Source organism: Oenanthe melanoleuca, chromosome 5 (genome assembly GCF_029582105.1).
Source record: "Oenanthe melanoleuca isolate GR-GAL-2019-014 chromosome 5, OMel1.0, whole genome shotgun sequence".
Lineage (NCBI taxonomy): Eukaryota > Metazoa > Chordata > Aves > Passeriformes > Muscicapidae > Oenanthe > Oenanthe melanoleuca.
The window spans coordinates 27,368,389-27,385,884 of NC_079339.1; the positions used below are offsets into that span (position 1 = coordinate 27,368,389).

Consider the following 17,496-nt stretch of genomic DNA (forward strand, 5'->3'; position numbering starts at 1 on the left):
TTCCAGGGAAAACAGCACTTTCTGCAGTCTCAGAACTACAGTACTTTGCACCACACTAATTAAATACCAAGCCAGGGCACTTTCTGCCTCCAAAGGTAGCATGTTTAAATTTCACTTGCCATATAAAGCACCACTTTAAAATAGCTGCTCTTAATATAAAGCTCAACATATAAGGAATACTTAAAATACAAGCTGACGACATCACACGCAAAGTGCAAGTCACCCAGGGTACTACTGCATCTGCACAGCCATTCACATCAACGCAGCTCTTTTCCTTGTACTGCTGCTACAATCTGAGAATCATGGAATGGTCTGACCTAGAAGAGACCTTAAAGATCACCCAGTTCCAACATCTCTGCCACAGGTAGGGCTGCCACCCACTAGATCAGGTCTTGAACACCTCCAGGGATGGGCCATCCACAACTTCCCTGGGCAGCCTGTTCCAGCATCTCACCACCTTCACAGGAAAGAACTTTTTATCATTTAATCTAATCTTTAATTTTTTTTAGTTTAAAACTGTTCCCCCTTTTGCTATCACCATTTGCTCAGATGAAATGTCTCCATCTTTTTCAAAGCCCTCTTTAAGAACTAGAAGGCTGCAATAAGGTTTCCTCACAGCCTTCTCCAGGCTGAGCAATCCCAGCTCTCTCAATCTTAGAAGAGTTGCTCAAGCCCTCTTATCTTCATGGCCTTTCTCTGGACCTGCTCTAACAGTTCCATGTGTTTCCTGTCCCGAAGAATCCACACCCAGATGCACTCCTCCAGCTGGGGTCTAACAAGGACAGAATACAGGGGAGGCCAATCTCCCTGGCCCTGCTGTGTTTGATGCAGACCAGGACACAGTTGGATTTCCGGGCTGCACTTGCAGCATTCTTGACTTCTGTCCAGCTTTTTGACAACCAGCACCCCTAAGTCCTTCTCGACAGGGCTGCTCTCAAAAAGTTAATCTCCCAGTCTGTACCCATATCTAGGGTTGTCCTGACCCAGGTCCAGCACCTTGCACTTGGACCTGTTGAATCTCTCAGGTTCTCACAGACCTGTTCCTTCAGCTTGTCACTGTCCTCCTAGATGGCAATCCCTTCCTTCTGTTGTGTCAGCTGCAGCACTCAGCTTTGTGCTGCCAATAATACTGTAGAAATAACAGTGGTTTTTCTAGTTAAATAATTGGAATAACTTTAGAAAGGCAGTCTACCCATGCCGCTGTTGCAAAACTACTATATATTCAGCTATAACGTTTTACAATTTTCAAACACTCTCCAGCCTAAGAACTGATCAGGCTGGTGAAACAACTCTGTGCACCATCAGATCAACAAAGGGAAAATGCAAACACTGTGTGCCATGATATAATCTAATCTTCTGCCCATACTTTTCAATAGTGCCTATCAGAGTGTTTGAGCACTATTAACCCCTATGAAACAGCAACACTTCATAGCACTTCCTAAAGGTCTATACGGGCTTGCTTTTACAGGCAGGACAGAAGGAAAACAGAATGAAAACTGGTAAGGATTTAGGGCAGGAGAATGCCAGGCTAAAAGGGATCATAAAGGAAAAGTCAAGCTGACAACTGAACATAAAACATGCAGAAGTACAAGCATCCACTACCACAAGTTCCTCTTCACAGTATGCAGTGAAAGCCAAGATTTGTTTCCAAGGCTCTGTTCCCCTTCCACCATCAGTATCTCTGAAAGCAAAGCATACACCTCATCCCCCCAAATGCTGTTCTACCAAAACAGATATGCTAGTAGTACAGGCTTCTCATTAACTTAAGGGCATAAGTTCACATAGCAACTCTAAAAATTCCCAAGCTTGGTGTTGACCATATAAACACCCAAACACCAGCAGTTCCCCCTATCTCCAAAAAATTGTACTTTTTTTCACTTAAAAATTTTCAGGACAACAATCTGAAGTAAGGATACAGATACACAAATATCTCTATAATCATGTGAAAAGATATTAACTAAGTGATCTATGTAACTTAATCTTGACCTGTTGTATAGTGGTTTTGTCATGAGTTAAGTGACCACACAATGTATTTTCCAAAGGAAATTCTCTGTTCCTGTCTCAGCTTTACATATGTCTTACTCTGGAGACCAGCTGTTTCATGTTCTGCAGGTTTTTGCAGCTGTCCTCCTTCATCTGCTGTAGCAGCTGGAATACAGGCCATAAATTATTATGGTAATAGTTAATATCATACTCTGAAGAAATTAACTCCACCCTTAACCGTGTCTATATGAATTAAATCACTATTAAGTCAAAATTTTTGGAGGCTGCAACCATGTTTATTTCTCTAGACCTTCCTAACCTAGTGTCTAATTTGAAACCCAACAGTCTGGTATAAAAGGTTTGATTAGCTCCAATCAAAATAAAGCGAAAACATTACATTTGATAACATTAAAAATTCCTAAAGCACCAGCTTTAATGAAAGTAAACAATAACAGCAATCTGTACTTTAACCTTTTCTCGTATTCATTATTTGCAAAACATGACAGCATCAGAGACAGAGCAAATCCCACTTGATTTAAATGACCATCAGTTACCAGTAACAGGTGCTATTTTGAAATGGAAAATCTGCCAGAACTTAAATATTAAGCAGCAAAATTACTAACATAGAACGCATAATCTATTAAAATTAGTTAAAATTACAAGATAGGCAGTATGGTACCTACTTCTAAAGCCAAGAGTAGCACTTGTGAAGAGTAACAATTTCTACTCTGTTACTATTTCAATATAGAAAAAAATACAACTTAAGGTAGAGCTATGAGTATCTATGTGAACAGAATATGGCGAGGACAAACTCACATAACCACAAAAATGTACACTTTTCCAAATCATCTCAACTTACTGAGGAGGCCAACAAAGTAATCAGATGAACAGCTACATATAAAAAGCTGTAAATGAAAACCACATGCAAAAACTACTTAAAGGGTACATGAAAATTTAGTACTGATTATATCAATTAAAAACTTGAATAGAGAGTTAAAAGAAAACCAATTATCTGCTTATCAGATTGCATACAATAATTAGTAAAGCAGTTCAAGTGTATGTTTAAACTGGGTTTCAGATCCTTAGGATAAATTTTATTCTTAGGTTTTAACCAGTATCAGATAACTAAATATGTAATCGCAATTCAATATGAGCACAAACCTATCTTCATTCTTTTGCTTTCTATTTATACCTTTTTAAACCTTTGCTGTCTCCCCCTAAGCCAAAGTTTTGGGGTAGGACAAAGAACTGCTCTTATAAAACTTAAAAGTAGATAAACTGCAAGATGGTTTTGCAGACTCCATCATTCTTAAAAGGCAGGGAAGTCAAGGATCTTGATTTCTTATTTGTCATGCCTGAAGTCAAACATACAGAAAAATGAAGATCTACCAGTCAAGACTGCACCTAGAACCTTTGGAATACAAGCAGCAAATACAAGTAGCTGATCAAGAAGAAATATCTTGCTCAAATCAGTTCAGGATAGTAAAAAAACCTCAACTACTGCACAGTAATCAGTATCTTGCATCTAGCTGGACAAAGAAGATAATTCAACAACCACTTGTTAAGGTGAATGGAGAAAAGGAACTCATGCCTGACATCAATTCAGAGAGCTTTTATTACAGTTTTTCCTACCTTTATGTGGAATAATGCTCTTTTCCCCTGCACAGTAGTGACTTTACCCACAATTGAGTCTTACTTGACAAGATTCAGTAATTACTCTTATCTGCTGAGATGATGATGAGACTTCAGATTCTGGAATCATGGGTGCTAATGATCCTAATAGTCTGATGTTGACAGAGATAGATTTGGGGGCACCAAATTATTCATGATTCATAATGCTCCAAAGGAAAGACTTCATACTTCACCATCAGCCCTCATTAAAAAGTGGCATTTTAAAATTAAAAATCTGGAAATGAGTGAATCAGCTTCAACTTTTAGCAAAGTCTCACTTTTGCCAAGCCTCCATACCACACACCTGCTCCACCCTAAACAGTAAAACATAGTAGAGAGTGGTAAGTGAACATATTGCCAGGGATACTTTAAAATCACCAAAACTGTAGGATAAGGAGATCAGAATAACATTACAGCAAGCAGTTGTTAAAAACTTAACTGAGATATTCTGTGTTCCACGGGGTTTACTAAAATACATTTAATTTAGGAAATGCAGTGCAACAATACACACATACTGGCAGCAGCCCTTGCTAACTTTTACTGGGAAAAGAAATGGCATCAGCATAAGCCCCTGAAAACTAAAGTTCCTCAAAACTAGAAAAATAATTGAGAACAAGGAAAAATACTTTATATATGAAAGCTTATCTATTTGTGTCACAAATTCTTACCTGAATTATAAAAGATCAAACCCCCGATGGAATATTAATTTATCAGCCAATTAATTTATTATATGTACAAAATAATGTCTAATTGCATAAAATTAATTCCTCAGAGGAGAAAAATTCAATTTAGCCTTTTGAAATACTTTATCTAGTTACCTATTATTAACTTTATCCTTTTCTTCCCAAGATTACTTTCATCATTGTAATTGCAGGAAAGCTAAAAGGTTCATCTTTCTGAGGAAGTTTTTACCAACTGCAAATCCATTTGAAGAACAGTGTTTGGTATTTTACTAACTCACCAGTTTTATTGTATTCCAAGCTTAGCAGAATTGCTGGCTTTGTGTTACCTGAGTTTGAGATAACTGTCAGCTCTGCATAGACAGACAAGATTCCCTCAACCTCCCTTTCTTTTCCCCCCACTACACCAATTTATGTGTCTACCAAATTTGTCACTGATTCGCACGTCAGCAAGTCTGTGTTTCTGCCTTTTCCTCGGAATGTTTCCTTGCACCCTAACCATCAGCAGAAAACCTTTGCTCTGAGGACACCGGGTGCCATCTGCTGCCATACACACAATGATCACCTGCACTGATCTGCTAGGATTTAGCACTGCTTTATTCTTAGCTTCATTCTCTGCTGAAGCAGCTGATGCAAGCACACACGAACCTCGGCAAGGCTGATTTGAGGGTGTAACAGTAATTACTGTGAGTCACTGCCACCAGCTCCTGCACTCTTGGAGGAGACAAAGCCACGCTGGCTCTGCTTTCAGGGTGGAACACCCGGAGGAGCGCAGCCGCTAGAAAAGGGGGCTGAGCTGAGCACATCCACTGTGGCACTCGGCAGAACTCACTGCCCCAGGTTTCCAGCCCTGGTAACCATGGCTGTAAACCATCAGCTGGCTCAGAGCACAGCGAACCAGCTGGCCTCCCTGTGCAGAAGACCATGAAGTCACACTCAATAATCATAATCTCCTGCAGTCAGTGGTAAATGCTCGTGACATAACAGGATGGTAAATGAAGCATAATAAAAGCTATCAAACTGAGACAGATATAGCAACACAGGGGACAGTAATCTCCCACCTGTGCACTTCAGCACATTTTGCTCCATTATGATTTCCTATTCATTATTCACCAAGCAAACACAGCAATATCTCAAAGCCAGAACTATATCTTCTGTTTTCACATCCATTTCATATGCACTAATCAAGACATGGATATCACAGTTCTCAAGTGTACAAGTAACTGTTGCTGAAACAAATACTTTATAAAACTCCTTTTACCTGAGACAGGAAGAGTGAGAAAAGGACTGCACATGGCATTCTTACTTCAACACTCATGTTCCATTTTGGTACCAATGTCACTCATCTAGTTAATTAAGTGTAGAATCCCTTTCCTGAAAGCTAATTTACAGGATCTAAAAGAGAGATGATGACAAGTCGTACTATATGCTATACTGTATTCTATTCCTGGAACAAAATTATTAATAACAACTTATTTTTAAAAGGAGTGAATGCACTCTAGGAAATGAGTCTACATCAGTGGCAACACAAGAGCAAGTTATTCCAGCTCACAGATACTGTCTCTCAAAAAAGCAAATTTTTACCAACTACAAAACAGTTTAATTTATACCCCTCTCTTATTTTAAAGAGATGGTTCTTCTCTGTTTATTTATCAGTAGGTAGCTGTTGCTATATTGCATCCCTGGGTAATGGTTCCAAAAACAGACTGGTCTTCCTAGTGGACTCTTATAAAAAGCTGCTTTACTGACAGGTGTCCAAGATAATCAATAACTAATATCTGATACTGTGACAGTTTAACCTATGAAGAGTCACAAACAAAAACAAAAAAATGAAAAAACAAACAAAAAAAAAAACCAAAAAAAAAAACCAAACCCAACCAAAAACCAAACAAACAAAAAAAACAAACAAACAAACAAACCCACACCCCAAAAAAATGACAAAAAAAACCCCAAACCAACAAACCAGACCAAGAAACAAAACAGGCTGATACTTCCTGGCCTAGGTACAGGTCAGTGTAAGACCTACAAATTCCAGTAAGAACAAGGATGCCCTTTCCTGATGTTTGCATCCTTGCTCATACTTGCATAGCACAAAGGCCCACACAAGTCCTTTCTCCTCCAGCCTGGCCACAATTTGTTTCCAGCATATCTTTGGTACCAATACAGAGACAGAACTTAGCCTGTGGTCTCTGAGCTACTTCCACTGGCTCTGCTCATGCTTGGCAAACTAGTACACAGTCATCACCACACCTCATGACATGCCACAAACATCAGAGTTGAGTGAGACCTCAGTTTGGAAGAGGGGGAAAGAGGGTATGTAATCTACTATCTCTAAACTTCCAGTTGCTTCTAAGGAGTCTGTAGTGCAGCTCAAAACTAATTTAATTTTCCTTGTAACAAGTGTTGGACTGTGTCACTAATTTGATAATTGGATTATTAAAAAAAATAAGCCCATAATTTTGCTAGCATTTGAGATGTTTTTCTTCACACCATTAATATTCCTTTACTCCATCACTGAAGTTGCTTCTCCCTATATTAATGTTTTGGTAAAAGAATTGCAAGGATCTGTTCTGATGACTTCATGAAAGTTATCCAGCTCTCAAAACTACACAGAGCACTATTTTTCCATAGGTCAGCTGATCACTAAGTCATGTGTTTAAGGAAGAAACAAAAGCAGCCTTTCAGGAGCAAAAGCTAAAATTTACCTAAAACTAACAGGCTTTGTTTCCATAACCTTGATATTAATCATCTAGAGAGCCTTTCATACACACTCCTGAAGATGCTCTTGCAACTACTGCTCTGCTTTAAAGGTACTGCTGCAGTGCTGGGCAGGGGAATTATGAGCAGAGGGATTATTACCAGGCATGCACACCAGAAGTGTTCATCAATTCCTGCCTCACCACCACTCCTTTGCTTACATCCCAGGCCCCTCCAGCAGCCAGTCACACAGTCTCCTGTCACTCTGAGCCCAGCTGCTGGCACCCAACAATCACCCTGCACCATCCTTCCTTCTCAACCCTGAGACCCTCTGCCATGCAGCCTTTTTGGCCTCAGCCCCCAATGGGATAGAACCAACTCCATCACTTTGGAATTTCAGATCTCAATTTGTTCCCTCAATAAAAGCCATTCAAAAGACAGCTGAGCATCTCATCAAACAAAATATCATTTCTTCAAGCTTCCAAATAACTAATAGGTGTTCAGTGAATTTGCTTCCTTATCACCTAATATGAAAATATCAAGTAGATCACTACTTGAATCTATTACAGTTCCTGTGTATTAAAAAAAATAATAAAAAAAAAGGCAACTGGAAGCTCCACAGATAAAATTAAACACTATGTTTGCAAAATGAAAAAAGTTTAAGCTACTACTGAAATAGAACATGTAAAAGTACATACCAAAGAAAGGGTTTCCTCCCTACAAATCACCTATTAAAAATGTCATTTGAACTGCCTAAATAGTATTCTTTTATGACAAAGACTTTAACACCAAGTTAAAATATTTCCCCCTAAAATACATGTTTTGCTTTTGTGTATATATACCATGTATGCTTTTGTATATATACATCTACATATATTTACATACAAGATGTTAGTGTTATTTTCCAAAGCTTCTCTAGACAGAAATACTTAAAAATAACATAAGCAAACATGGTAATTAACCCTCATGTCATTTAAAGACTTCCCACATTTACTAGTGTTTAGCACAGTAAATGTGCTTAATGAACTGCATTCACTACTGCTATATGAAGAAAATAAAATTAAAGCTAAACCGATCAAATGTTCATTATATGTTTCTACAGGAAATTTTGACTCAAATAACCTGGAATATGCCCTGCAGCATGAACCTTTTAGGTATTCAGATTATTCAAACTTTAGCCAAGTAAAGACAATGCAAAATAATTATACTGAAAATTACAGTCAAGACTATAAAGTCATGCAAGGGCTACAGAGAACAACAAAGAGATTCTTTTAACAGTTCACATGTTTGAATAGATAAGAAAGCATGCAATTCTCAAACAATCCTGCAAGAACTACAGCAGTTTCCATTTCAAGTGACTGCCACATGCTGTCAAGTGTACAACACCAAGAAAGGAAGTAAATTAAAAACCTTAGAGGAAGATAGTAATTTGTAGCAAAAACTTAAATTTTTTTTTTTAACCCTATGATTGTGAACAACTGCAACATTCACATTGAAATGCACTTGGTTGAACTCTCCACAGCCTTCCACTAAAAATCCTTTGGGGAAAAAAATTAACAACTCAGTAAAAACTCAGTAATATTCTTTTATTCAATAAGCCAATTTATCTTTTTTAAATTGCAAGTTTTGCATTAGCTCTTGAAAGCATACCAGTGTATGAGTGCAAAGATCTAAAAGTGCAGATAAACAAAAAGTAGAAATAAACTCCCCCTAATAAAAGTAGGTTCAAATAGAGAGTTTAAAGAAAAAAAAAGTTAACTATTTATTTAGATACTGATCTTAGAAGACAAAACAAAAAATCAGTAAGCAACAGATTTTCTAAGAAAGCAAGAACAATTCTCAGCAACTCTTCACTTTTGTATGCTTTCCATTCTTTTCATTTTTCCTTAGACCATCAGCTTCACACTTTGTCAGCAATCATTTAACTTGCAAACATGCAATCCCATCTACAAGCCAAACTTTGGTGTCTTTTCAGTGGAACACTGAAACAGGCTTGAAAAATCAGAAACAGGCTTCCAAATCAGTAATGTATCAATTTGCAAAGGATTCTAAAACGACTGCTGTGGGAGTCCAGAGTATTCCTCTGGCTTCCCTGGAAGGTTTAAGACCCCCCTGGCGGGGTCCCCAAAGACCCTGGAATGAGACCCAGGTGTCTCAGGGCCTGGATTTAGCTCCTTGGAAAAATTTACCAACATTGAGAGAAGAAATGCAAGCCACAAAAATAAAGAGAGTGTAAATTAGACTGTTAGAATGTAGAATTAGCAGATTTCTAGAATGTTTGTGATAAGGGACACGTGGCCAACATGGAGAATTTGGGGTGTGGATACCTCTTCCTCCTTCTTCTCCATGTCATCCATGCTGAGTGACACGCTGGCACTTTTAGATTGGATGAGAACAGAGCTGGACCATGTAACAAGATTGTATTGTATTGGGGGTCATTTGTAAATACCTAGTACGTAATTTAGACTATAAAAGATAAGCCCTGCCTCTGCCAGGCAGATTCTGCCCTGGACGTCTGGCGAGCAGACTGCTGTTCGCTGGACCAAGCATTCCTGAGATAAGGAACAATAAACAACCATGAAAACATCTAAGAACAGCCTCCTGCAGTCTCTCATTGATGGGCATTGGAAAGAGCTGGGTTCCAGATCACCTGCATGTCCTCCAGAGGTGATCTCAGGTCTAAGGAGACACCTCGGGATGTGACAACTGCCACTAGCAACCACCTAGACCACTGTAAGAGTGATACTGATGCATTACTGAATGCTGCATTTCTCCCATATACTCCAAACCAAAGTGGGCAACTGAGTACTGAATGCAATCTTCTTTTTGGAACCACATTTTGTGTTTTCTGAAGCCTATTTATCCATACAAGCAAACAAAAATGACAACCAGATGAAATAACGTTTTTCTTCAGACAATTAAACTGTTCACATAGAAGACATGGCAACAGATTCAGTAAATTACATATTTTTAGAGCAGTGCTTATGGCAACCCCTCCCAGTGCTCTACTGTAACAGATCCTCCTAAACTGCAAAGGCTGTGGTCTTTGTCCAAGGAAGACTTTTATTTACTAGTTTGCTTTCATTCAGAGTTAAAGACGGGGTCATCCCACAGACCGAAAAGGAAAACCATCTTAAATTACCATCTGACACACAGGCTGTGTAAATCTAACCTTATGAGGAACTATAAATCCACCAGAATTTAAAAAAAAATTAAATAAATAAAAAATAAAAAAGCAGCTTTCAGGCTTCTCTAACTCTAATATAACATTAGCAGGCATGACATCAGAGATCCCTGGGGAAAATTCACTTTCCTGTTTTTGACAAAACATATATAAAAAGCTTTTTGTCCTTAACAATCACATTTATTTTCCAAACATATGCATTACACATGTATTTTCCAAAATACCATATTCATGAATATAAAGGAATAAAGAGTTCAACCTCCACATATGTTTGTATATAGCTGTTTTTTGTTTATTTGCCTTTAAAATGTAATTTAAAATTAAGACTAAAAGAAACATGGTTTTAAGTAAGACTTAATACAAAATGCCTATTTTGGGGGTATGAAAATACATCAAAAATATGGATGGGACCATAAAACTGACAGGAAACAACTGTCAGGAATTTAAGAGCACTAGATGTTCTATCAGCAGATGACAAAGTGTTACATTCATTATGAATATCACCCCAAAAACTGCAAAGGATGTCTGAAGCTTTCAATGTGGAATGCAAAATAACATATAAACCTGCAAATAGCTCCAAAAAGCTAGTAGGGAACAGAGTGCAACTACAGAAACCTTGTACCCTGCTAAATGAACAAATATTACAATGGCATTCTTCTTTTCCATATGGGATGTACACAAAAACATGAGGCAAAAGCTGGACTGCTAGTACATAAACTGTTATTCTACATCTAAAATACTTCAAGTACTAATAATGATAAATAAAACAACGTAGAGACAACCTGCTTGTGAAAACAGAAATCTGTATTCTGCATGATTGCAACATTTATGGTTGAGAAAATAATAAAGGTAGATATAAATTTTGAGTGCTGTGCTACGAGTGGGTGTTCAGGCTGGATTTCACAGGACATAAACAGAACTCCTCTTCATATGCAGAAAACCAAGAAAGTTTACTTAGAAATCCTCTCAGCAGTAACCAACAGGTAGATGAAACCCTTAGGTTTGATGATGTAGGTATGTTATGTTCTACAGTCCTACCACAGACTGTATGGTCAAAGCAACTGAGAACATCCAAGTAGACAGCACCTAAATTTTAAAGACAGCCATCCTAGTAACTCACTGAGGACAGAGTTATCTCCAACAACTACAGCAGGAAAATACCTACCTGGCCACCTACATCAACTCTTCAAGAGTGATTGTGAAAATCTGTGCACAACTCATTGTGTGAAGCAACCTACACCAAACTGCAATACCAGGGAGAAGCAAATAAGCAATTCAAGTCATGAATCCAGACAGTCAAGCTGGCAAATCAGGATACAAACTGAGAAGAGCAAGCAAGGTGGCAGTGACATCTAAAAGCACACTTTGCAATTTAAATAAGAATCAGTCTATTACAAGCATACATATGCCAGCAACACTGGCACCTCATCCATATATCTTTAAACCTAAGAAGAAAATTTAGGTGGATGATTGGAGACTACCATTGCCTCAAAGTGCAACTAAACTTGCGTGTGTTTGACCTGCCCAGCTGTCCATGCAAGTTTTTATCAACTGTATTTCTAGACCAAGACCCAAATTACTCCATACAAGATTTATTCACTTTTCTGTAAGATGGCCTACAACAACTCACAGATACTACAAAAATAAGCCTCCAGCCAAACATCCCAAACATAGTCCAGCATGTCCATTTGAGGTTTTCTTCATTATAATCTAAGGAAGTATGATGGAAAAATCTTTTTGCCTTATGTGATTTTTTTTTTTCTCCAGTCACGGTCAGCAAAAGGAAATATCTACATCTGTTCCTGGTTCACATGCATGAAAAAACATTTTATAAAATGAAAACAGATTTGAAATCATTTAAATTCCAATACTAAACCTTCAAAAGTAAATTACCTACAGAAAGTACATGTGTGGGTGTATTCCTGTTTCACTGCATCAACAGCCTTAATCAGGCTTGCATACTATTTCTGATTATGGTTCATTATATAAAATCACGTTGATAACAGTTCAGTAAGAACGTTCCTTAACCCTTCCCGGAAAAAAGGAAATATCATTTTGGCACCAGTTTTCACCCTTGCTGTCTGTGTGTGGGGGTGACTTTCTCTGGCCAGCCCTGACTTTGTGGAAGCTATGACAGCCACAGCAAACCACAGGAATCTCCTTGAACTCTCCATCAGTAAAAAGGCTGTGGCTCCTCCCTATGCTGAGTACGGTGACTCCTGCAGGCGACTCCTCAGCTCCACTTGCCCCTGCAACCCCCAGGTCCTTGCAGATCCTCCCCAAAAGCAGACTTTGAAAGCTAATGCACCTCCCTGCTCACATGAAGTCAAAATTATTCCAATTGCAGCTGCTGGAGACACTTACTCCAGCTCACAAGCTGAAGATCCTGCTCAGAGTTCTGAGAGTAGTTAGAAATACAAACACTATTTGAAGCCATATGTGCCTTTTTTGATTTTCAGGGCTGCATTTTCTTGAGCATGTGCAGTTTCTTTTTTGGTTCCGTGTCTACTCTTCTATTACTCTGAAATGGGGATTTTATCAACATAATGTATTTTTTGTTAGCCAGATCAATATCTGAAAACAACTTGAAAATACCAGCAATTGTGAAGCAATAGCTTCTAATTTCTTGATAGGATTTCTGACCAGAAGGAGATTGTACCTGTGCTCCACAATCTGATAGTTAAATTTCAAGATAGACTGGGTCTTGATTTCACCGTGTAAAGACTAGATGATTTTGTACCTCCTTCCATTGAGAAACTTTGCTCAGCGATATCATCACTGTTAAAAGCAACTCATCTTTTCTATATTGCAACATGGAGTCTTTTTCTAGAGAAAAGCTTTCAGAAAAATTCTTGTTTATGACAATTTCAGTAGCTGATTCAGTGAACAGTCTGATACTAGCACTACTCAGGTTTTCTCATAATGCAAAACTTTATCCTCCCACTAAAGAAACCCTCTTCAATAATTACATGAGTTTAAGTCTCCAGGATTTTACAGAAAGATGCCAATACAATTAAGCTGTTTTATGTGCACATATGTGTCTGGAGGAGGGTTGCAGGGAAAGGAAAAAAAGGAAAAAAAATTACCAGCTCAATTTGCATTGTAACCCTCAGGAAATAAACTCTATTCTTCAAGCCTACCATGAGCACAGCAATGAGATTAGAGCAGAGAAATCTATTTGGAGCTGGCTGCACACACACAAAAAAATGTTACACCGAATATGTTACACTGGATGGCTAAATCTATAGATACTTCTTTTTCACTGCTTTGTACTTCCTGCTGACCATACAGTCATCATATACTAAATTCAGTGTGTTACTCTGTGAAGTAGTGAGACATGGCTCAAAATAAGGTAAGTTTTAAAACTGCCTGATGAGCATGGATTCTGAAGATCACAGAAGTGCTTCAAAATACTAACTTTTATAATGAAAATATTTGGTTTCCTTCCAAGTAAAGTACTTAGATCAGTTTCTGCTCCTCTGTACATTAATACAGGCTTGTCAGAATTTCCACTGAGGATGAGCATTCATTCTAGTTGAAAGTCCCTCTGAAATGAAACATTAAAATTTCTCATAGTCTTGAGTGGTTCACTTCAGAAGAGGGAGTACATTTTTGGTGAATCCTTTCTTATTAGGATAAAAAACACAGGTACTGGAAGAAATTCTACAATGAAAACCAATTTTGAAATCTTTAGTCTGTTTTTGAAGTTCTGAAAAGGTGGGGTGGAATTTGTGTGCTAGAAAGTCATAGCGTGTCCACTGAAATATTACAAACAGTTTTCTTACCACAGAAACAGAAAATTTCTATAAAGCAACCAACAAAAATGCATAACTAGTTATAATTCATAACCATGACTTATGGATGACAAAATTTAGCTAAAAAAGTGGTCAGGTAAGTTCATATACAAAAAATCTCATCAGGGCTTTCAAGTGCAAATAGTTCAACATGAAGTTAGGGAAGTTCCATAGTCAGACTTCTGAAAACTAGAAAAACAGTGTGAGATATGGAACTATTTGTTTGCTCCTACCTTTCTCTTCCACATAAACAAGATACAGCACTTGCCTGATTCAGAACTGCTCTTGGCTATTTTCTTACATAAGATGAAATTACCAAGTTTTATTAGTAAGAGAAATTAGCTTAAGGGAATAGATGTTTTTGTATTGCCATATCAGATGAAAAGCAGGAGGAAAGCCCTTGAAGACTTGAAACTTGCACTAGTCCAAAGTTTCAGTTAAAACCTTGGTGGCTATTACTTCCCTACTGCAAATCTGTCTCCCAAAATGCACTTGCTGCTCTACTGCAATGGCTTTTAAAAAGGCTCATTAGGTTAGAACAGCCCTTAAACTAAAACAAACAAAGAAATAGGCAAGAAACACAACAGAAAATGTTTAGGGAGTGTTAGTATAGCCTAATGCAGCTTCTGGAAACTAAGTTACTTCCAAAAATAGGTTCATTTCAAAATACTCATTTAAGACCTATGGCTCAGACATCAGCTACTTACAAGGCTGTCAAATTACCAAAAAAGAAAAAAGTATTTTCATGTTTTAGCAATTTGCAAGTATATGTAATCAGAGTATGAGGACTACCATCTAACAGGTTATTTTAACAACTAGCTTGAGGACTTGTCCTGTCACAGCAATTGCTCTAACAAAAAACTCTTTCCTTGAAAGCCCTGTATTTACTCTGTTGAACCTAAAACATTAGCATTTAAGTCAAGCCTTTTCTGAATTGCCCCTTAAAGGAGACTTTGGGTCTGCCCTTACTGTTTATAGATCAAGTCTACAAAACCACACTCTAAACTATCATTAATTATCCAGAATGGCACTCTCCACCTACAGCTCACAGACTGAAAACCTTTTGACAAAGCCATAGGACATAGTAGGATGATGTAAATCAAAAACAAGAGTAGAAAGGCACAAGATTATTTTAGCAGTCAGAGGATCAAAACAATAAGAAAATAAACAGTGAAGGAAAAGGATGTGCCTGGAAAGACAAAAAACCTAATAACTTTTTTTCCTTAATGTTACTTATCCATTCATTTTTCATAGCCAGTAATGAAACTACTACAAAGCCTTCTTTGTAAAACAGAAGAGAAAGCTTTGATTTCAAGGCAAAAAGTACATTATATACTATCAACAGTAATACCTTAAATTGAAAAATCTGCATACCAGCATACACTGAGAGATGTTACAGAGCTGTGCACCATTACTAATTATCATTACATAAATGATAATAATAATTAAAAAAATAAAAAAATAAAAAAATAAAAATAACAACCCTCCAAAACAAATGCTTGTGATTCTGACCTATTCTAAATTAACCGTGCAAAGAGGGCACCAGGAACAGACTGGTATCACCATTTTTCAAACCATTTTGCTTGAGAATCATAACTTCCCACTCATACAAAATCATTACATCAACTCCCACTAACTCTATCTTACTTAACTTCAACTAGAAAAGTCATCAAAGTAAGCCAAGAAAAAATATTTTAGTTGTGAGTATATGTGGAATGAGAGCAAAATAAGAAAGCGCAGTGAGAGGAAAAAAAGCAGAATGTAAGGCTGCATGAAAGTCACACACAAAGGAACTGATGATGATGCATTAGTGCTAATACATAAGAAAATTAAATCAATGGATCTCCTTCCACTGCTCCTGCAAACCATCACTTAGAGATTAAAGCATCTGAGAATCATGGACCAACATTCCTTTGAATACATGTAATAATCTCAGTTACATTATGCTAAAATTCTCGAGTTAGTTATACTTCGTGGTCTGAACATGATGATTACTGCTGCTGTGAGAATTAAGTTTTAGCAATCCTGGTTACAGCTGAAATCCTAGTGAAAACTATTCACCTTCCAGTACAGATGAAGAAAAAAAAAAATTGAGGAACAGTTCTTACTTAGCAATTATTTTCATCTAAATTACATATCCAAAGTAAAGTAATGCAGTCCTATATTACTAAAGCATTTGAAAAAAGAAATAAATTATAAAAAGCACATTTATTTTTAAATACAGTGTCCTGGTTTTGGCTGGGTTAATTTTCTTCATAGTGGCTGGTATGGGGATGCGTTTTGGATTTGTGCTGAACACAGGGTTGATGCAGCCACACTGGTGAGGAAGCTGGGGCTGCATGGGAGGCTGGGAGGGGACACAGCCAAGGGCAGGTGACCCCAACGGACCAAAGGGGTATTCCAGACCATATGACATCATGCTCAGTATATAAAGTTGGGGAAAAAAAGGGGAAGAGGGGGACATTTGAAGTGATGGGGTTTGTTTTCCTAAGGTTCTGTTACATGTGATGGGGCCCTACTCTCCTGGAGATGGCTGAACACCTGCCTGCCCATGGGAAGCACTCAGTTAATTCCCAATTTTGCTCTGCTTGTGTGAACAGCTTCTGCTTTCCCTATTAAACTGTCTTTATCTCAACCCACGACTTTTTACCCTTCCAGTTCTCTCCCTGATCCAGTGGTGGGGGAGTGACTGAGTGACTGTGTGGGGCTGGGCTGCTGGCTGGAGTTAAACCATGAGAGTAATTCAAATGTTTCACTTATTTCCATTGTATGAACACTGTTTTTATTTTGATACCCTTTCTGCTACAGTACATTAACCCACAGCCCTAGTGATATACCAGCAGAACCCAAATCACATCAAGAGTAACACATTCTTCCCTACCTCACATGTCCTCAAAACAGAGGTCAGAGCTCTCTTTAGCTCCCTTCTGTGTCCACAGAAGAAAACAGAAGCATTCAGAACACAGACCTAAAAGACAGGAGGCAATGCTCAGTGCAGAGAATAAGTAAAAATTGGAGAAAGAGAAATAATGATGAGAACAACTTGTGAAGGTAGTGCAAGTACACCCAGAAAGATTAGCTTCCAGTTTAAAAAAAAAACAATGAAAATTTCATAAATAGGAAACCATTTTAAATACTACTAAGAAAATTATTTCTTAACTTAGTTATGTATCAGCACAGCAGCTACTATATGTACTTGAAATACTGTAAAAACACACCTTTATCATCACTGATAATAAAGGAATTTCTATACAGATCAGCCAAAAAAATTAGATCTGCATTTCTGGAAAGTGATTCAGCAGGTAATAAATTACTGTATACTGTTTTTGACTTGCTGGTAATGTGTAGTGTTGTAACAATCTGGTGAGCAGTCTGAACAGATGCTGACTGATAATGAGAAGAAGTGGCAGCAGAAAAGTGCTGTGTTTCTCGGGTATTGATCCTTACAAATATGACTTTAAATCAACAACCTAACTGCCAGCAGAGC

The 17,496-nt window shown here is 37.8% G+C and overlaps 1 protein-coding gene across 2 annotated transcripts in view; it reads right to left on the bottom strand.

The window, feature by feature from the left end:
• Positions 1-17,496, bottom strand: part of SIPA1L1 (signal induced proliferation associated 1 like 1) — a 200,891-nt gene that overhangs the window by 72,234 nt on the left and 111,161 nt on the right. The window contains exon 2 of one of the 2 annotated variants that reach the window (XM_056492555.1): positions 16,891-16,977. The exons of the other annotated variant lie outside the window; for it this stretch is intronic. The gene's annotated coding sequence lies outside the window, so the exon portion shown is untranslated. The remainder of the gene's footprint in view (positions 1-16,890; positions 16,978-17,496) is intronic. 2 annotated transcript variants of the gene reach the window in all.